We start from the raw sequence: 22,033 nt of genomic DNA on the forward strand, positions 1-22,033 counted from the left end.
ACAAAATGTATTTTAATCTCCAAAATACATAAGGAATTCCTACAACTCAATAACAAAAAACTAAAAATCTGATTTAAAAATTGGCAAGAATAGACATTTCTTCAAAAAAGACATAAAAATGGCTAAAAAGTATATGAAAAAGTGCTCATGGTCACTAATCATCAGAAATGAAAATTGAGGGGCACCTGGGTGGCTTAGCTGGTTAAGTGTCTGACCCTTGATTTCAGCTCAGGTCATGATCTCATGGTTATTGGGATCAAGCCTCGCATCAGGCTCTGAGCTGGCAGCATGAACCTGCTTGGAATTCTCTCTCTCTCTCTCTCTCTCTCTCTGGCTGGCAGCATAGAGCCTGCTTGGAATTCTCTCTGTCTCTCTCTCTCTCTCTCTCTCTCTCTGCCCCTCCCCTGCTCATGCTCATGCTCTCTGCCTCTCTCTCGAAATAAATAAATAAACATTTTGTTAAAAAAAGAAATGCAAATTGAAACCACAATGAGAAATCACCTCACACCTGTCAGGATGGCTATTGAAAAAAAAAAAAAAAGTCAAGTCGTTGACAAGGATGTTGGGAAATTTGAACACTTGTACATTATTGGTGGGAATGGAAAATGGCACAACTACTATGGAAAACAGAATAAATGTTTCTCAAAAAAAAAAAACTGCCATAAGGTCCAGCAATCCCACTTCTGGGTATGTACCCAAAAGAATTGAAATCAAGATCTTAAAGAGACATTAACGCTTCCCATATTTACTGTAGTACTATTCACAATAGCCAAGACAAGTAAATAACCTAAATGTCTAGTGATGACTGAATGAAGAAAATGTGGCATATACTTAAATTGAAATATTTGCTATTCAGCCTTAAAAAAAAAAAAAGAAATTCTGCAATATAAAACAACATGGATGAAACTTGAGGACATGATGAGAAATGAAATAAACCAGTTACAGAAAGGCAAGTATTGCATGATTCTAGTTATATGCAGTTCCCAAATTGGCCAAATTCGTAGAATCAAAGAGTAGAAGGGTGATTTACAGGGGCTGGGAGAGGGGGAAATGAGGAGTAATGGGCATAACGATTTCAGTTAAGCAAAATGTATATGTTTTAGAGCTCTGTTGTACAACATTGTACCTTTAGTCAATAATACTGTATTATACACTTAAAAATTTCTTATGAGGATAGATCTTATGTTAAGTGTTCTTACCATAATAATAATAAAAGAATGTTGTTAAATCCTACCAGCTATATTGGTGCTAGAACAAGAAATCCCATCTATTATGTCTCACAGCTCTCAAAGTAGCTTCAAGTACAGTGTTTATAATTGAACAATTGGCCCCTAACTACCAAAAGAAATACAAAAGACATATAAATTTCTTTCTTTAAAAAATCTAATTTTCTTGTGACAAAATTACCCTTATACTACATTGGCTGCTTCAAATAATATGGTTCAGGAAGAATATTGCACATGTTTTTAAATGACAATAAATATAGCAAATAGTCCTTTTCAGAAGATTTGATGGAGCCACAGGTTAAGTAAGTCTTATCCAGTAGACCCATTGCAAGTCTAGAACTAGAAGAAGCAGACAAGGAAGAAGGTCAAGTTTAAGCTTTCTGGGAGGTCTGACCTGTTCTAGTCAGACTTCCCCCCCACCTTTTGGTCTAAACTTAACTAAGTATTTATAATTATATTTTAAAAGTATAATGTGCTATTACATGCCAACACCCCCCATGCCCCTGCTTGAGAACAGGCATTATTAAGTGCACTTCCTCTCATCACATTTCCCAATACTCTTAGAATCAAACACTAATAATAGAGAAAAGTCCTTATTTATGCGTTCCTCATATGGTCGGAGATATGACTAATCATGCCTCGCAAGTCAATCATTAAAACTTTAAGAAAACTATCACCATGCAGTTTAAACACCTTTGGCAAATTGTTAAAAAAAAAAAAGGGTTTGGACCACACACATATTTTTTTTTTTTTTTTTGGTCTTTCATCTTGAAAGTTATTTTTCTCTTCTCCCAAGGAACCTGACCTGCTTTAAATCTTCTTCTGCCAGATGATGTAGTGTCTTGCGTCACCTTATTAATCTAGATGCAAGGCATTTGTTTCAAACCAGAAAATCTGTGTTTAGGCAGGCTGCTTTTTATTTAATGTCTTTTTACAATTTTAGTTATTTCAAGGCAATGAGCTTACAAATGGACTAACAAGCCCCGTCCCATGGATATGAGATACAATTTGTTTCTCCATTGTTAAAAGTCACATATAAGAAAAACAATTTTACATAAATATACATATTCCATATATGTAAATGGAATATATATATATACACATATACATGTATATATACATGTATATATATATATATATATATATATACATGTATATGTGTATATATATATATATAGTGTGTGGTGCTCTGCCAATTCTTCTCAGACAAAATTCTATGAAGTTCTCGCCACCTTTCTCCTTATAGAAAATTTTGAGAATATCACAGACTACATTTTGCCTTGAGACTAGTAAAGTTTTCCTGCCAATTCCATAAAAGAATGAGGTGGAAAACTGTTCTTTCCAATTCACTCGTGTCTCTAATAATGTGAGGTCTCTGTCTGGCCAAAGCAACACATATACCCTCTTCAGGTGAAGGAAACGTGGAAATTCCAGGATTTACCATCTTGTTATGATGGTTTCCAATGTGAGATAATTAATGCCAAAACAAACTCTCCAGAGCTTTCTTTATTCTTCCAAATCCAGATGTGGAAGATGGAATCCCAACTTTCCGTTCTGGCAACTGTCTTGTATTTTTAGACTTCAACCCTTGGGTTTTCGAAGACAAAAGTTTTCTCTCTGCTCCTCTCCTTTTTCAATATGCAGCCAATTCACCTTGACATTTCTTTCAGGTGCAGGGTGCAGGTTCGGGAGCTAAGAGGGAAGGGCTGGCTTCACATTTTCCCAGTGGGATTTCTTCCTACTTTCTGATTTTTTTCCAGGGGAACTGAATTCCCCAAAGTACACCATTTCTTTCTTCTCTTTCATTCTTCTTGCCTCCCTTCTCTCCTTGCCGCTTACAACAGAGCTCCTGCTGCACTCAGACCTCTCTCTTCAGGCACCTGAAAGAATAAAGCCATTGTTCGAGGTGCACAGCCGGGCTTCCCCTGCGCAAGTCTGGTCCACAGCAGCAGCACGAAGGGCATTTTGTGGTTCTGACACACCTGGGGACCAGGTGGGGATGGATCAAAACAAACTAGGAGAGGAGTGTGTGTGACGGATCATTTGCCACACTAGTTAAAACTCTTTTCGAAATGTGCTTCCCCCTCTTCCAACTCTTTGGGGGTATTTTCCATTTCTGGTTGTGCTGGGGCCCAGGTTCCTGCAGGGTAACACCCACGTTGTACTTTTTTGTCTTCAGAAGTCCAGGCTCCAAGAAAGTGAGAAAGCTTCTCTCAGACTAAATTTGGATGCAGCGTTCCTCTGAAAGCCAAATGCACTAAGGAGATTCTGGGCAGTAATTCTACTTCTCACATCAGCTCAGTGAGTGGCTGCAGTTCTGTGTATCTGCAGTTCTGTGAATAGGGCCTGTGCCCCAGAAATAACTGAATTTTACCATTAATATAGTCCAACCTGAAGGAAATGGGTAAATATGTTGCGAGGTGTAATTTTCTTTCTTTTTTAACTTTTATTTATTTTTGAGGGAGAGAGAGAGAGAGAGAGAGAGAGTCAGAGTGAGAGCATGGGAGGGGCAGAGAGAGAGGGAGACAGAATCCAAAGCTGGTTCCAAGCTCTGAGCTGTCAGCTCAGAGCCCAACGGAGGGCTCAAATCCACAAACTGTGAGATCATGACCTGAGCCAAAGTCAGACAGTTAACTGACTGAGTCACCCAGGCACCCCATCGACGTGTAATTTTCTAAAGCTGGTAGAAAGAATGAGAAACATGTATCAAATAGTTATCTGCACTATCTGCACTTTCCACCAAGGCAGAGGTGTTATCTGGGGACCTCCTACACACCCAGTAACTGCATCTACACCTTATTAAATTCAGGCAATAATACCTAGAGGATCCTCATTCTCACTTAACAACCTAGGTAACAGAAGCTCAGGAAGGGTACGGACACAGGTTTAGCCTTCCAGAAAGACACAGAGACAGGATTTGAATACAGAGCTTCTGACACCTGAAGTCATGGTTTTCCTTACGAATATAAGCTATAGTTACCCGTATACTCTGGGCAGTCGTTTAAATAAATCCACCAACTGTGATGAACAAGATGTGGCTGTCCAAGTTTACTGCTCTTTGAGATGTGATCTCTTGTGTTTCAAGTGGCCTATGGAGACAAGGGCAATAACTATCCATGTGTGTCTCATTTATTCAGGACAATTATTGAAGTGCAATCCATGTGGTGGTGAAGAGGGCTGACTCCTGCATTCAAACTCTGTCTCTGCCACTGGTAAATGTAGGACTTTGGCAAATTATTTAAATTCAGTCCTTAGCTTTCCTTAATTGTGAAAGACATGTGGTATAGTAGTACTTACCACACAAGGTCATTATGAGGATTATATGAGATAATATATGTAAGGATTTAGTAGAATGGCAAACAAGATATGCTTCATAAGATTATTATTTTATTGGGACATCTGGGTGGCTCAGTTAAGCTTCCAACTCTTAATTTCATCTCAGGTCGGGAGCTCGTGGTTGTGGGATCGAGCCCTCTGTCGAGCTCCACGATGGGTGCTGGTGCCTGCTTATGATTCTCTCTCTCTCTCTCTCTCTCTCTCTCTCTCTCTCTCTCTCTGCCTCTCCCCCACTCATTCATATTCTCTCTCTCTCAAAACAAACAAAATAAGATGGTTAGTATTTTATAGAACTGTTATATATGCAGTGATAACATTGTATTTTTGTAGCTATAAAATAATTATTTTAGAGTAATTAATTTAAAGTGTTCTTATGTATTTATACAGAGTGGCTTCAACAGTATGAGGACAAAGACCTGGATTCTTACCTTGGCTCTGCAACTTACAGGTCCCATGATACTGGGAGGGCATCCTACTTTATCTCAGTGTTTTCATGTAAAGTAAGCAGTTGGGCTTGATAGCACTTCCAGATCTTTCTAAAGACATGTGTCCATGACATACAGAATCTATTTACTATATTGCAAGCATTATACCTTACATCCATTTGCTCCCTTAAATGTCACAAAAACATTCCCATTTGATAGATGACGGTGGTGAGGTTTAGCTAGTGATATTACACCCAAAGTTCCCAAGTGGCGGTGCTGGGAGTTGCGTTCAGGTCTGACGGACTTCGTGTGCTGGCCCTAGTCACTGTGTTCCACTCCCAGGCTGCTCGACTAGGGACCCATTAATAAAATAATAACCGTGGTCTCTGTTTTAACCATCCAAGTAAGTAAAAGTCCATTATGAACAGAAACTACTAAATCAGTTCCCTATTAGCAACAATGGCCATTTTCACTCCTAAAAAGATTAATATGTGTGAGAAGCTCAATTTAAATCTACAATTGGCCAGAGATTAAACTAACACAGGTCTGTTTTAGAAGGAAGCTTTTAAAAGGCCAGAACTCAACTTTTCAAGTTAACGGGATTCAAGCTTTCAATGCTTTCCTTTCTCCTTCCCCTTAACTAAATTCAACTTTGTATTTTTCATCTTGTTTTTGGAGTCTTTCCAGGTCACCTCTGTTAAGAAACACAAGGCCCTTGGCACTGAACTTTTGGGAATGTGCCCACATCTGCCTCTGAATGTCTGCTTGCTTACCTCTGATGCTGCATTCAACACCTAGCTTAAAACAAAGCAGGGTTTGAAACAAAAAGTTACTCAGAGTATGGTGGGTCCAGCTCACCAATCGCTGGCCCCTGTGATAAATATCATGAGCAAAAAGGCCTGAAAACCCCCAGATAGTTCAATATTTCAAGGCAGGGCCAACCAATTTTCATTTCGAGGGGGAAAAGAACACTGCTACATTAGAGAGGAAGAGAGGAATAAATGATGGTGACAGCTATACTGATTCATTGTTTTTTTAAATAATTCTGAAACATTCTAACTATGTTGATGTCCTATAGATCCTTCCCAGAGCTAAAGAGGTTTTGTTCCTAGACAGATAGATAGACAGATAAATAGAGATAGAGATATGTACTTTTATTTATAATAAGATTTTCATTTTGACATGATACTCCAATTTAAAATGTGAAATTCTTCTTCACTTTAGTGCCTTAGAATCAAATATGTCATTCATCATCTTGGTGGTCCCAGTAAAACGCCCTGAAATTCTCATCCCAGTTTTCAATAGTTACGCATTCATCCATATGGTAACAATATTACCACGGTCAAATTCCTGCTACCAGACACATCAAATAGTCCAACTTCAGCCCCACACCCAGGAATATTTTCTTGTCTCTAAGAAGCAACTTTCAATCTCTAAATTATCAGGAGAGAACAAATGTGATGTAAGCTAACGTAATATGTCCTATCAAATGTGCCCTACATTCCCTAGAAGAGTGACCACCTACACAAATGGGACAAAGAGAGACTGGGGTGTGTTTCTGTTTTAAACAAATGACCTTCTGCGAAGCTTGGAAGAATTGAGTCAAGAAACCACTGAGGCTGTAAGCAGGCTGCTGCAGCAGGGGCTTTGTGTGTTTGCCTCTGAACAATAGATTTCTTATTCTAGAAACCTGAAGGGAGAGATCTGAGGTGAGGAGCTGCTTCTACTGGAAAATGAATAAACGAATGTCCCTGTTCTGACAGACGATCTCTAGTGTCAGGTTTTGCCAACATCAGGCTGAACCCCTCCAGTACACAGTACACGGGCAGTAGCAGAGGGTGGTAACTGGTTAAAGACTCAGGTAGGAGGAATCAGGTAGCCTCAGTTCTTTCCCAGTTATCTCATTCAATAGCCAGATAACTTAAGAAAATATAAAGCTGTCTTGGTATACTTTCATCATGAAAGAAAGAAAGAAAGAAAGAAAGAAAGAAAGAAAGAAAGAGAAAGAAAGAAAGAAAGAAAGAAAGAAAGAAAGAAAGAAAAAAGAGAGAGAAAGAAAGAAAGAAAAAAGAAAAACAAAAAAAAAAAAAAAGAGAAGAGACGAGAAGAAAAGAAAAGAAAAAAGAAAAGAAAATAGTAAAAACCTCAGGTCACTTTCACTTCTCAAGTTTCTCCTGGGTGCAATTTAATGAAACACAACAACGTCTATACTTTTAAAAAATCAGAAAGAATAACAGTAGCTATCATTTCTTAGATGCTATCTGTTCCAGCACCTGTTCCAGCACATAGGTTTTCCCTATGTGATTTCTAATCCCCCTTCCATAACCCTCCAAGATGGATATGATTCCCGTTTTATAGATGAGACAACTATAACAGGCCTGCAGTCACTCAGCTAGTAAGTGGCCGAAGGGGGATGAAACCCAAACTGCTCAGCTCCAAAAGCTCACGTTCTTCTGATGCCACACAATTATCACTGTCCCACTCTGCTCTGAGGAAGCCAACGAGAGGGTACTGATAATGCTGACTCTGGCCACACTGGGACCCCAGTGGGCTGGCCAAATGCAGTGTCCAGAAACATGAAGAACCACAAGTAAGGACAAACTTATTTATAAAGTGGGGTAACAATAGAGTCACCTCTTAAATGAAGAAGTTGATATTTGTAAAATAGACTGGTGTGGCACATGGGAGTGAAACAACTACAAATGTATTTGTTAAATTAGATCAAATAAATAAGAACTTCCTAGGGCTAGTGGGTTTGTAGTCTTAAAGAGCCAAAGAGGAGGAGTGCCTCGGTGGCTCTGTTGGTTGAGTGTTCGACATTGACTCAGGTCATGATCTCATGGTTTGTGAGTTTGAGCCCTGTACCGGGCTTGCTGCTATCAGTATGTGGAGACCATGCTTTGGATCTTCTGTCCCCTCTCTCTCTGCCCCTCCCCCCCTCGTGCTCTGTCTTGCACACACACACACAAAAGAGCCAAAGGGGAGATCCATATGGTTTGGAAGCTGGGTGGGTCCAGGAATGGGAAGAAAGCTACAAGAGGAGCAAAGTGAGAGGGCCAGGCCGACTGTCATCGAGTGGTTGAAGCCCCTGACTTGTCTTGTCTTGTATTTTTTGCTGTACATGTAGTATTTGGATGGCTATCCTTGCTTCTTTCCTCATCAGTGATTTGTGGTCTCACCTGCCCCAAGGTTTATTGAAAGGGGCCAACACTGCCACTCATGGTTCTATGTAGTGACAATGGCACCTGCAATGAAGAGCCCAATGGTGGCTGCTATGGAAGCAGCTCCCCACATTTCTGAGATGCGCATTCATTAGCTTGTGTGTCCTCCTTATGTAGGCAGTGGTCAATACGCTGTCTGACCCGTGAACATGCATGACAGGAACCTGGATCCATATAGAAAACTAGGTCAGGGTGAAGCCATATGTGAGGAAAGTATAGCACTGCCTCTGGATGAGCAGACTAACCCCCAGGGACAGGAGAGGAAGGTCTGAGTCACCTGGCCACTCTCATCATGTCTGTCAAGGAGCCAGGACCATGCCTTTGAGCTTAGTGGAGGCATGTCCACCAGGACCTCAAAAGAGGCCCTACAGAAAAACTATCTAGAGGATGACAAGAGAGCTTCCAAACTCCCCCTGCTGAGCTGCCTTTTGAACCCCGAGGCTCTGAACTAAGATCAAGTGTTAAACATTGGTCTTCAGGTATGTGGTGTGGTCAGACTCGGCACCTGGTGCTATTGACGTTGTTCCTATCTCTACCTCACTGTTGCTCATTTACCTAGTCTTACTCTACCTATGCCCTCCCTAGGGTGTTACCTGGTACGGCTGTATCAGTGTTATTTGCCAAAGGGAAACCTGGGGTTCGACAACTCCCCATTCCTCGTCATCCCAAGTACCCAGGACTGGTCCTCTCCATGTGAAATGTCAGTTTATTCTATCATTACCATCAATAAAACCTATTTGTGAATCTCACAGGCTCATCATCTCCTTAACAGGTTCCAAATTTAACAGACACATACAGATATGATTCAGAAGATGTCATATAAATAATCAAAATGTTGCAAAACAGCAAAAGTCAAGAGAAGTTAGATTACTTCTTTGAGGATCTAAAAAACTATTATGAGAAGGATGCAGGGAACAAATGGCAAATAAATTATTAGAGCCAAAGATATTTTATTTGAAGAAAAAAATTCACTATGTAGGGGGAAAATCCTGAGTTAAGACATTTTCTACTCTCATGTCAAGGAAAGTAGATTCTAGATTTCATGGACATGCTTTAAGAATTGTTCAATGTTGTTCCTTGAAATAGATGAAGTGATTCTGGGGAGAACTTGATAATTTAGTACTCTGTACTTAAAGATAAAAAAATAAAGTTAGACCCCAGCAAGAGGCATTCTGTTGGACCTCAGCAGAGGCCTTCCATACAGAGAATCATGAACCTTTTTTTCCCAAGCAAGCCAACACACCTGTCACATTATTTAAAGGTAAAGCTGTTTTTGTGATAGATTTAGCTTGGAGTACCTGCATTAGAGTCAAAGACTCAGTAAATGGAAATTTTTTCAATTCTAAATGCGCAGGGATCCTGGCCTAGATCAAATACATAGTAGTTTATTACACCTTCCAAGACAAATTCTAAGAAGCTTATGGACCCTCTGATGGTGTTACCTAATCATTACCAATTCAACAAAGCTTTGAAATAAGCTTTCATTTCTTCATTCTTTACCCAAACTGTTTACCTGTGGCATCGATATGTGAGAAGGTAAAATCCAAGTGAGGATTTAGAATGAAGAACTTTTTACTTCAATTGCACTACCAATGACACAAATATGTTCTCTGGGAGTAATCAATCAGGATTATACATTCTCTTGGTTTACCAAGGAAGGTTGATTGTAAGCCAAACTGGCTCCTGCTGGATGAGTGCTTGTAATAGATACTCACTTCATTGATCACTGCTGGGGTTCATTTCGAGGAACAGGAAACCTCAGTTTTAGATATTAACATGCAAAGGAGAGAGGGAGAAAAAGAGAAGGTAAGCAATGAAGTAAGGCTTAGGATTGAGTTTGGGAGAGAAACTTCTTAAGACATCTAGACAGAGGAAGATTTCCTAAAAGAGAACTAAAAAGACCTGCAAAACCATCTGCCCAACTGATGTACATATTAAAGCAGAAACACCATTTGAAAGAATGAGAAATGTTGTTCAGACCAGTGAGAATTGTGCTCTCACTTCTATTACGCTCAAAGTATAGCTTATTATCTGTGCTCCAGTGGCCATATTATAGTAAGTATTGGTATGCTAGGGCTTGTTGGTCAGGAGAAGTAAAGAGACCAGAATCTTAGAATAAAATGTTCCTTGAGTCCAGTTCCTCTCAAAAACTCAGGAGAGGGAGAGACATGATCCTCAGTTGATACTGAATACAGTGCCGGGGACAGAAAATGCTAACAAAGCAGCCCCTTCTCTCAAGCTCCATTTTTCTCAGTTCTGGAATTTCTGATTGTCAAAGGATTGAGAAGATCTTAAGTATTTTAACTTAAAACAAACGAAGGTTCAGAAAAGAAAATAAGTGCACACATTTTCAAAGTCATCAACTCCAAACATTGCAAAACCACTTAGTAAAGGGGGTGGATAGGCAGGACTGGCCACATTTTCCACCTGTTGTTCACTCCATAAAATAACTTACTGAACCATAGGAAGCTTTGTTAAAGTTTAGAAGATGAAAGGGTAAAGCCTGAAAGCTTAAAGCATATATACTTTATAGTATATATACCATATATATAGTTTACTAACTGAAAAGTGATGGTATTTTCTAGTATAAATATCTAAATCAGAGAGATGCAGCTAAAACGAGGTGAACTCCAAAAACTAACGTACCCTCCTCTTGGTCCCTTTTGTCTTACTCTTCTGACTGTTACTTACCATTTTCATAGCCCTAATGAATACTACCATTCGATATGATGTTTATAAACAGTTTCTGAAACTTACTAAACCGTGTCGTGAGATAGGAATTAAAGGGAATGATCTACACACTGTCTAAACAGTTATAAAACTTGCTTAAAGGAAGATTTGGAAAAAGAATCCTGATTTTCCCAAGTTATAATTAGATTGTCATTTCAGTGTGCCTGTGGCTTTTCTCTTCTTTGCATTGGAGGCTAGCCCTTGGAATAGATACTAGGGTGAGAAGACTTACGTAGGATTGCAGGGAATGGGAACAAAATTGGACTTAGAAGTAAGAGGGAAACTTGGCAGCATGGAATTTTAGTTAATTCATTATTTTGTCATACAATATGTATTTCACAGTAAAAAGTTCAGCACCAAGAGGAGGCAACATCATATGGTCTTATGCTCAATAAATATTAACTGAACCAAAATGAACATCAACAAAGTGTATACTTTCCCTAAATAATTCCCTCATGGCCATAGGTATTTTTTCATTTGACATAATGCTTTGCTTTCAGTCACACTTAGTTCAGCTCTTTCTCCCTCTCTGTCTTTGGTATATTTTGTTCTATATCTATACAAGCAGTGGGGAAACAATTATTCATTAAGGTCCACTGAGCTACAGTGTGAAGTTCTGCAAATCTACAATGGATTTTGGGTTTTTAGGTGGCAGATGACAGGTTTAACTGACTTAATTTCTAAAATAATCAGAGCAGAGGCGCCTGGGTGGCTCAGTTGGTTAAGTGGCCGACTTTGGCTCAGGTCATGATTTCACGGTCCGTGAGTTCGAGCCCCGTGTCAGGCTCTGTGCTGACAGCTCAGAGCCTGGAGCCTGTTTCAGATTCTGTGTCTCCCTCTCTCTGACCCTCCCCTGTTCATGCTCTGTCTCTCTCTGTCTCAAAAATAAATAAACGTTAAAAAAAATTTAAAATAATCAGAGGAGATATAAAATGTTATTTATGCTATCCAACTAAGTATTTATTAAATGCTTATAAATCATTTATTCAAGCCTGAGGCCAGCAGTTACAATACAGTGTGACAAGTGCTATCATACAAGAATTCCAAAGGGTGATGAAATCAGGTAAGGAATCCAAGTTTAATTCATGGGACAATGTGGAGCTGCTGAAGTGTTTGAAATAGGAACTGGAATGGTGATTTCTGTATTTCAGACAGATCATTCTGGGTTCAGAACTAAGCACAGCGGACTGGTTAGAAGACAATAATAGGCAGATATTTGAGATAAGGTGGGAACCTGGTGGGGGGTAGCAGAGGCAGTCAGTATAAAGAAAAAGTGAACAGATTTGAGAGACAGGCAAGTAGACTTGATAAGTTTGGGTGAATACTTGGGAAATAAACACAGGAAGAGGAAGAGGGCTTTAAGAGGTCAGAGAAGATTATGAGTCCAGTTTGGGATGTGTAAGTTGAGAACATACCTAGAACTATGAGAGAGTTGGACATACACTTAGATTTGTAATTTAGGATCCATATCCAAATTAAAGACATGGATTCAAAAATAATAAGCACATAGAAAACAATGAAAGCCTTGATAAAACTGACTCTAAGAGAGTGTTCACAGTGAGAAGAGAAAGTACCCTAAGACAAAATCTGAGCAACTTTGGGGTTCCGGAAATGGGCAAGGACAAAGGTACCTGCCAACAAGATGAGAAAAAAGCCACCAGAAAGCCAGAATAAAGCCAGAACAAAAGCAGGAAATTGGTGGTGTTGAGGAAGCCTAAAATTCCTGCTGCTGACTCTATACGTGATCCACAACGTGAAAGGAAGATAAGTCACATCAGCACTGAAGTGTCCACGGGGTTTATCAACCAGGGGGGCACTGCAGACCTAGCTCAGAGGATTTCAGTAATGTGGGAGGTACAGGATCCAGACTGGAAGGTGTTGATGATGTACCAGAAGTGGTGTGGGGGGGTAGAGACAGTAGGTAGGACAATTCTCTGAAGATGCTTGATTGCAGAGGAGAAATGTAAGGCAGAAGATGGAGATGAACCTGAAGTGAAAGGAGAGATGGTTTTTCAGATGATGACAGAGTCTTAAACATCTTTACATGCTGGCGGGAAGGAGCCAGAAATAGAGATGGCAGATAGAAGAAGAAGCGGATAATCTGTTACAAGAAGTCTCTGAGGAGGCAGAGAGGAGGAGCAGCCTGAGGGGAAGTAGAAAGCCAGGTGCTGACAGGAGGGGTCCACTGATGCAGGAAAGGAGCTAGAGGTAGATCTCATGCAAGAAATGTGTGATTTGGTGGTGAGAGACCAAGGGATTCTCTGGTTGATGGGTACTTTCTCCATGAAGAAAGTGAGACGGACAAGTTGGGGTCAGTGGTTTGAAGAGACCGGAAAAAGAACAAAGTATTCACTGCCAGGGAAAGAAAAACAACTAGAGAAAATAGAAGAGTGACTAGGTAGCACTGAGGGCCCTGTCAAGGTAGTCAGCCAGGCATTTATAGCAAAAATGACTGCACAATTGCACGTTTTTCACCACTGCACCTCCGTATCACGGAGAATCTTCCGTCTCATGCCCTCATCCTTGCCCAACTCCTAAAACCACCATAGGCTTACCCACCCCCATGCTTATCAGAGCTTCTAGAACCCAGCTCCCGTGGAGTCCACCTTCTCATTTCACTGGGAAGGAGTTTGGCTAAGGAGTAAAACCAAGGGTCTAAACTTTGGTTCATAGTGTGGTGGTTAAGCATGCAGCAGACTCTAGAATTTGCTTGGCTTGGTCTAAATCCTGATTTTACCACTTTCTAGCAGTGTGACCTTGGGTTAACTATAAAATCTCACCATGCCTCAATTTCCTCATCTGTAAAATGAGGACAGTAATAAAGGAGAGATAATGGGGACAATAACTCCTGCATTAACTCACGACTTCATGAAAATAAAGGGCTTTGAATAGCATCTGGCGCACAGTGACATTTACGTAAGTGGTGGTGGTCTCATTATTAGGGCTTCTGCCGCTCCTACGCATTCCTGACAAAATGGGCATCTCTACAAATACAGCCTTTTATTCATTTATGAATAGACAAAGATAGAAATCTAACATCTAGTCCAATATTTGCATTAACTTGCAAGTCTGGTCAAATCACTTCACCTATCTGTAAAACTAGATCTCAGGCTACATTAAAAATTAAAAACTCTACAACGTAAAAGACTATATAGCCATCTGCAGAATTTGATATAAACCACATGGTTCTGCTTTTAAATATTTAGCCCTGCAGATCATTTCTTAAATACGGTACTGTTTTCTCTGACAATTCTAGAGCAATTTTATTACACTTAAAAAAAAAAAAAGAAATATCTAAGTAACTTTCTTGAGTAACTTCAAATATTCACACCATTTTTTTTTCCATTTCAGCTTAGATTTATTCATGTGCACAAGGCTTGGTCCTTTAGGTAGAAAAACTGTTGCCCGTGATAAAAAAAAAAATGTGAAATTATCACTTCCTCCTAACAGCAAAATGTTTCAAGATCATGATAATCCTTATAAGCTGCTTAAAATTTGTTACAGCCTGTTGTACAGACAAAACAAAACAATACCTCTCCAAAGGCAACTCTAAGTTCTTTCCTAGGTGTAGCTATCTGGAACGTGAACTCTTTAGGCATTTCACCAGACTTTATTTAAAGTCTATGGCATGAGTTTTGAAACCAGGTTTAGATAAATTGTTAAATTCCAGTTAATCATGCTATGTATGCATGATGCAAAAATACCTGAACTTGTTTACTCATTTGAGACTGAGCTGTGGAGACTTGCTTCAGATCCCCTCCACTAACACTAGATTAGTCAGTCTCCACCATAGACTACAGATCTGTAGTCAATTTAGTCATTCCCACAGATGCTAACATCAGGGGACCAGAATTTTCTTTTCTCTTTGTGGAAAAAATTCTATAACTTCCCAAATTCAATTAGGCAAACCTTTAAATCTTCAACTATCTTGTTACTCTATGAAAGTCTGAAGGCACTTAAAAAAAAAAAAAGCCTTTAAAATATGGCAGATCTCCAAATACTTTGCAAGCCTAACAGCATTAACATATTTTTAATACCACTTCATATAGGTATAGCACACATAGTTTGGATTTTCATTTTTGAAAGCTTATTTTTGGAATAGTTGGTTCTAAAATGAGAAGGTATGAGGTTATTTAATAGTGACAGGGAATAATAGGTTGTTTTGCACTGGGCTTACAATGTGTGAAGTGCCTAGGAGAGGTCCAGAATCTGTTATCTTTATTACGGTGTCACTTATCCTCAGAAAATTTGGGTACAGTAACCAAACCCACACAACGCTCCTATGTAGATTACAATGTGGGGCAACTCCACTTACACAGATTAGGAAATACTGCCTTCCCAGTTTCAATTCCCAGTAGGTTGTCAGTAAACACAGAACCAGGGCAAAATTAGTTGCAAATTAGAATATTTTTACTGTGTTGCACTAGCCTGTCTTAACAACTTTAGGAATATGTTCAGAACAAAAAAACAAATATGCAAACATGTGGCTCCTTTCCCATTAGAACCAGAGCCCCACAGATTAAGAAGAATATTTCTTTTTCCACAGGGCCATTATGGCAACCACCCCTTGTTATTACTCTGAGATACTGATATGTTTTCACAATGTGTTATACAATCCTCAGGTTATTAAGGGATCTAAATCATCAAAAGCTTTTATTATATATTATATAAAAATAATTATTTAAGAACTATAGATGGTTATGTACACAAAGATTTGTCTTGGCTAATGGAACAGTAGAAAATATTCTAAATAAAGAATTGGAGAGGAAAACACTTAGCAGTAGTAGCTTTAAATACAAATAAAACAAATAAGAATAAATTAAAAAACTAAATAAAACAGAGAAGTGAGATAATTCTATTGAATGTCTAGGTTTTCCCAACCCTCAGTCTCGTGACCTAAATTGATAACAGACACTATTTGTTAAAGATTATTCTGTCTACCATGTGAATTTGGAAGAAATGCAGAAATTAGCTAGGTGAATTGGTGTGTTTAGAAAGTGATGTGTAAGTATGTCAAATGTTGAAAAAACAAACAACACACTGACAGGATGGCACCACTATTAGGACTGAGAACTTCAAATTGACAAACTAGCCAATGAAGTAGGGTATAATTTCAGGATTAAAGTAGAAACGACAGCACTTTAAAACATGCAAGGTATAAATCATTTTTTCATGATTATGAAGTAAGATACAAGGACTAATCCTGTCGGGGGGGGTGCTGAACACATATGTGTGCATGTGCATAGACATTTAAGGAGATGGTAGCTCATAAGCATCTCTTATGAGGGATCTCCAACAGAAGAATGAATGGAAACTGAGTCAGGGGATTACAGCACACACTGGTGCTGTGCTAAGAAGATGAATGTCAGGGCATTTCTGGGTGAGACCATTTAGGCATAATCCCTTCCCATTCGAAAACATTTTATTTTATTAAATGGTTACTAACACCCTAAAAAGTAGAGTGTTAGTTACTTCCCTTTTACAATGGTTTGAGAGCTTAAGCAAACTTGCCCAAGGCTTCAAGGGATGTAGGTAGCAGAACACAGTCTGACCCTGGGTTGGTTTCACCTCAGAGCCTAAGAAATTTCCACTCGACCTAAGCTGGTTATAAAGCGAGTTGATTCTTTTTTTTGTTTTGTTTTTAATTTTTTTCACATTTATATTTATTTTTGAGAGACAGAGAGAGTCAGAGCACAAGGGGGGAAGGAGAGAGAGAGAAGGAGACACAGAATCTGAAGCAGGTTCCAGGCTCTGAGCTGACAGCACAGAGCCCAACACGGGGCTCAAACTCATAGACCATGAGATCATGACCTAAGCCAAAGTCGGACGCTCAACCGACTGAGCCACCCAGGCGCCCCTAAAGTGAGTTGATTCTTAAGAGTTTGGGCCTCTATCCAAGGATCTGCATGGAATCTCATACATCCTGCTGCCTTGGCCAGGCCTAACTATACTAACCAGGGTCTCAAGAGTACAAATTAAGAATATCACCTGTCATGTTAAAATCGGTAGTGCCTCCAAATAGTCCTAATAAAATTACCCAAATCAGAAAGTTTTTCAATACCAAGAAAAACTGTCTCCTCTGATGAATTGCCATCTTTCCTTTTTTTCTTATAATGGAAGATACATGTGATTGAAATTTCCAAGGATTTCCCTGGCCAATATTCTCCTCAGTTACAGCAACTGGGTTAGAAGGGTTGGTCCCTGTTTCCTTATCTTTTTCTATTACCATTTTATCAAGCTTAGTACATTTATCTTCTTTGAAAAGCTGTCTCAAATCATTTTTGCAAAAGCGGTATGGTATAAATAGATGGTGAAATGTAAAAACTCACACTTGAAGCCATTTAACAACCTTAGTAACCAGAGCTCTCATTAGATAATTTGTGAGGTGAGTTTCCTGGCATTCTGTTCACTCGTGCACAGATCATTATATTCTGAGGTGGGAAAGAGCAGGGAAGATAGGAGAAAAGAATGGAATCTTGAGCCCCTGCTAGGTGCCAACTATGGGCGATTCATGTCCATAACCCCATTTGATTCACCCCATCCTCACAGATAATGAAAGAGACTCAGATACTCACCAGCTCATGCAGCTAAGTGCCAGAGTTGGGACCTTACATTCAGGTATGTCTGGTTCCTAAGCTTCTGTTCTTTTCACTCTGCCAGCAGCCTCCTGATAGTCACCCTGAACTCAGGTCTTCCAACGGGCCAGGGCATAAAATGCCTTTTAGCTTCATCAATGGGAATAGCTGCAGAGGCTCTAACTGAAAATAATTTTACTTACAAATGTGTAGTCCTCCGCAAACTCCACTCATGCTGTATGTTTATATTGCAACAAATTTTTTTTTTTTGAAAAAGAAAAGTTGGACTGATGCTTATAAAAATGACGGCAAGGGAGAGCGAAACTCAAATTATGCGATAGCATGTGTGGGTGGGGCACCCAGTTTTTACTGCCACTTGTTTTTGGAGAACTAAAGAATCAACATCTCTACAAGTAACACACTCATCCCTAAATATAAGGCCATGAAAACTTTATAGGGCTCCCCCCATCCTCCCCAAATATTGTTTGAAGTGCATGTTTACACCTATATAGGATACATGGGCTGGATGAAATCCAGTCAAGGGCATAAAAGTACAGCGTGGAGTGTGCCTTTCGTAGTTATATAATATATTGACTTTGGGCTTGTGCTAGAGGAATTGTTCCTTGCCTCCAGCTCCTGAATTTACTATAGCTGCCAAACACTTCCAAAACCTCTCAGTCTCAATCCTGGGCCTGGAGAAATTCCACAGCACTAGGAGATCAAGTTTCGCATCAATATTTTTGTGGGCTCCTTGCCAACGCCTTATCAAGGAAAAATATAATTATAGGCGAGACTGCAGCAAGCTGATTCTATAATATTCTCCCCTCCTGTCTCAGCTGCTAAAATATAATGTAATAAAAGTGATATAAGATACTGCATCTGCCCTTTCCATAATTCTATTTTCATTTTAGTTCCATTGCTGGATTGAGGAAGATTCTGAGCCATGCCAGAGCTACTGATGCTTAGCTTCTAAAACACTAGTGTCTGATTTAGTAAAGTTATAGTTTAAAATAGAACTCATGGTAGAAGAAATGGCAGTGGGGGGAGAAAATGTGGGTTTTTTGTGGCAAGTGTGGCTTTCTTGTTTTTTTCCCCCCTAAAACTGCTTTAATGGACAGTTCAATTTCTACATCATAGATAAAGTTAGCATAGGGACCTTAATATTTCATTCATATTGTCTATGGGTCCTTGGGGGTGCACATTCTTTATCACCATGTGTAGAACATTAAAACCCCAAGCCATGTTTCAGGACTAAGTCCTATTGTTCATTCAGATTGAGTTATACCAAGCTTTTACCTATGAAAGATCCAGGAGAAAGACATGATTTGTTGTGTGGTATCTAAGAAACCATAAGCCAACACAATGAGGTTAAATGACACACAGAGTAATTGTTTTATTTTTATCTTTTTCAGTCTTAGTGAGATATAATTGACACGTAATACTGTGTAAGCTTAAGTTGTACAACGTGATGACGTGATATTTGTGTAATTGTGAAATGATTACCATGATGAGGTTAGTTAACATATACATCACCAGAGTCATTATTTGAGAACATAGACTTTTTGTGGCTGCCCACTGATTATAGGCCCATGTTTAGATGCTTTAGTATAGCATCAAAGACATTTCTGCCATCTTGCCTCATCCCAGCATACTTCCCTTAGGCTCATTTCTCATTTCTCTCTATGGATATTTTGCTCTATCCTGTTCTATCTAGCCTTCTTGTAGTCTTTTTAAATACCTCCTATATTCTCATACTTTTGTCAGCTTCTCATGCTATTTATCTTTTGTGGACCTCTCCTCTCTCTTCCTGTGAACATGCTCCACTAAAACCAACATGAATGTGCCCTGACTATGCCACCCTCTATCTAGACTGAACTAATGATTTCTTCCTTGTGTTCATGACCACCTGTCTATTCTCCTTACATCTTCTTCATCATTTACATAAGCATCTTTGGGCAAGATCATGCTTATCCATCTCTGTGTGCTGAGCACGTAGTCAGTGGAATGCAATTGGTGTCTGATAAATATTAGTTAATCATTGATTTTACAAATTTGCTTTTAGGAGAGCTATATATTTCTAAAAAAAATTTTAAGGTTTTTATTTATTTTTTAGACAGAGACAGAGCATGAGCAGGGGAGGGGCAGAGAGAGAGGGAGACACAGAATCTGAAGCAGTCTCCAGGCTCTGAGCTGTCAGCACAGAGCCTGGCGCAGGGCTTGAACTCACAGACTGTGAGATCATGACCTGAGCTGAAGTCAGACGCTTAACTGACTGAGCCACCCAGGCACCCCAGAGATAGCTACATATTTAAGATACAGTCCATAACAGTTTGCTTACTTACTGCTACTCCTAAGGGTTGTATTTTTTTACAAGTGAAATTTACCTTGTCTTTGTGAGTCACTAGATATTGGATTCAGTGGGAAGAGTTCAGATCTCTGTTTCACCACTTCCTACTCTATGATATGGGGATAATATTCCACCTATCTGTAAAATGGGGGAAAAAAGTATTTGCCTTGCAGGAGTATTGTAGGGATAAAATACTTGGCACACACTTGGTACTCCACAAATGAAACAAAAGGATTCATTACCGAGATGATATACTAGGCTTCCAGCACCCACACAGACAGCAGGACCCCAAGGAAGATGGTATGAGAGACATTAGTTTTCACTGATAAACCAAGAAGGCTACTGTGGACTGTGGAATGTTAACTGGGAGGGAACATCTGGACTACAGGCTACAGATGGTGACTGGAAGGCCAGGAAATGGCTAAGTGGATGCAGGGAGTAGCAGGATCACAGGGAAGAGAGGGAGGTAGAAGGGGGATAGCCAGGAAAGCTAAAAGCCGTAATTCCTGATTCCTGAATAGCTCAGGATCCTGAAAATATCAGCCAACATTTATTAAGACTGACTTGAGTCAAGTGGTTTACAAACCTTGAGTCTCAAAAATACTCTGCAAAGGCAAGCATGATTGGCTTCTTCTTAGAGATGAAAAAAACAAATGAGGCCCCAGGAGGTTACATAAGTTGCCCAAGAAGACAAGGCTAGTATATGGTGATGTCTGAAATGGAACTCAGATGTCAGCCTCTGAAAGCCACTCTCTTTGCCCCATACCAGACTGCCTCCTAAAAGCCATGTAACAGTCAACTGCTCCGGCTACCACCATCATCATGTTTCTGTTAACTGACCAAACAACAGCATTCGGAATTAAGTTTTTACACTTCGAAAGAGGATTTCCTGTACATTAAGCCTCATTTCATCCTGTGAGAAAGGCCAGGCTAGTTTTTTAACCCTGTTACACAGATGAGGAAACAGGACTTCGCAGTCAAGTGCACTGAGACGTATGTTTATATACTGACACAACCAAACTGTAAACTCTGAGAAGTCGTGGCTTGGGCCTTTGGGCTCACCACAGCGTACCTACTTCTCTGTGCCAGTAGTGGCAAACAGGAAGCAAAAGACAGTAAAGTTTCCAAATGAATACATGTATACAGAAACAAGAAAATTAATAAATGGACAACCTATTCGAAGGAAAGGCACAAAGGTTTGGTTTGAGCCAGAACCCTTAGGCCATATGACTGGTGGGTACTGCTGATAAAGACAGGCCACTGCCTATTTCAGTGAGTGGTTTCAAACACTGCCTTCATTTTCTTTTTAAGTGTAATTTGTTGTCAAATTGGTTTCCATACAACACACCCAGTGCTCATCCCAACCAGTGCCCTCCTCAATGCCCAACACCCACTTTCCCTCTTCCCCACCCCCCATCAACCTTCAGTTTGTTCTCAGTACTTACGAGTCTCTTATGGTTTGCCTCCTTGCCTCTCTGTAACTTTTTTTTTTGCCCCCTTCCTCTCTCCCCGGTCTTTTGTTAAGTTTCTCAGGATCTACATATGAGTGAAAACATATGGTATCTGTCTTTCTCTGACTGCCTTATTTCACTTAGCATAATACCCTCTGGTTCCATCCATGTTGCTGCAAATGGCCAGATTTCATTATTTCTCATTGCCAAGTAGTATTCCATTGTATATATAAACCACATCTTTTTAATTTTATTTTTTATTTTTAAAAATTTACATCCAAATTAGTTAGCATATAATGAAACAATGACTTCAGGAGTAGATCCCTTAATGCCCCTTACCCATTTAGCCCATCCCCCCTCCCACAACCCCTCCAGCAACCCTCAGTTTGTTCTCCATATTTATGAGTCTCTTCTGTTTTGTCCACCTCCCTGTTTTAGTATTATTTTTGTTTCCCTTTGCTTATGTTCATCTGTATAAACCACATCTTCTTTCTCCATTCATCTGTTGATGGACATTTAGGCTCTTTCCATAATTTGGCTATTGTTGAAAGTGCTGCTATAAACACTGGGGTACAAGTGCCCCTATGCATCAGCACTTCTGTATCCCTTGGGTAAATTCCTAGCAAGCACCGCCTTCGTTTTAACTACTATTTAACTTCCTATGAGAGAAAAATAAAGAAATCCTTAAATGACAGTTACTTCATAAAACTTAAAAGTATAAG

At 39.6% G+C, this 22,033-nt stretch overlaps 1 protein-coding gene across 2 annotated transcripts in view; it reads right to left on the minus strand.

Moving 5' to 3' along the window:
- ADAMTSL1 (ADAMTS like 1) overlaps positions 1-22,033 on the minus strand; it is an 888,150-nt gene that overhangs the window by 491,888 nt on the left and 374,229 nt on the right. The window lies entirely within an intron of this gene.

Source organism: Prionailurus viverrinus, chromosome D4, assembly GCF_022837055.1.
Source record: "Prionailurus viverrinus isolate Anna chromosome D4, UM_Priviv_1.0, whole genome shotgun sequence".
In the NCBI taxonomy this organism is placed as follows: domain Eukaryota; kingdom Metazoa; phylum Chordata; class Mammalia; order Carnivora; family Felidae; genus Prionailurus; species Prionailurus viverrinus.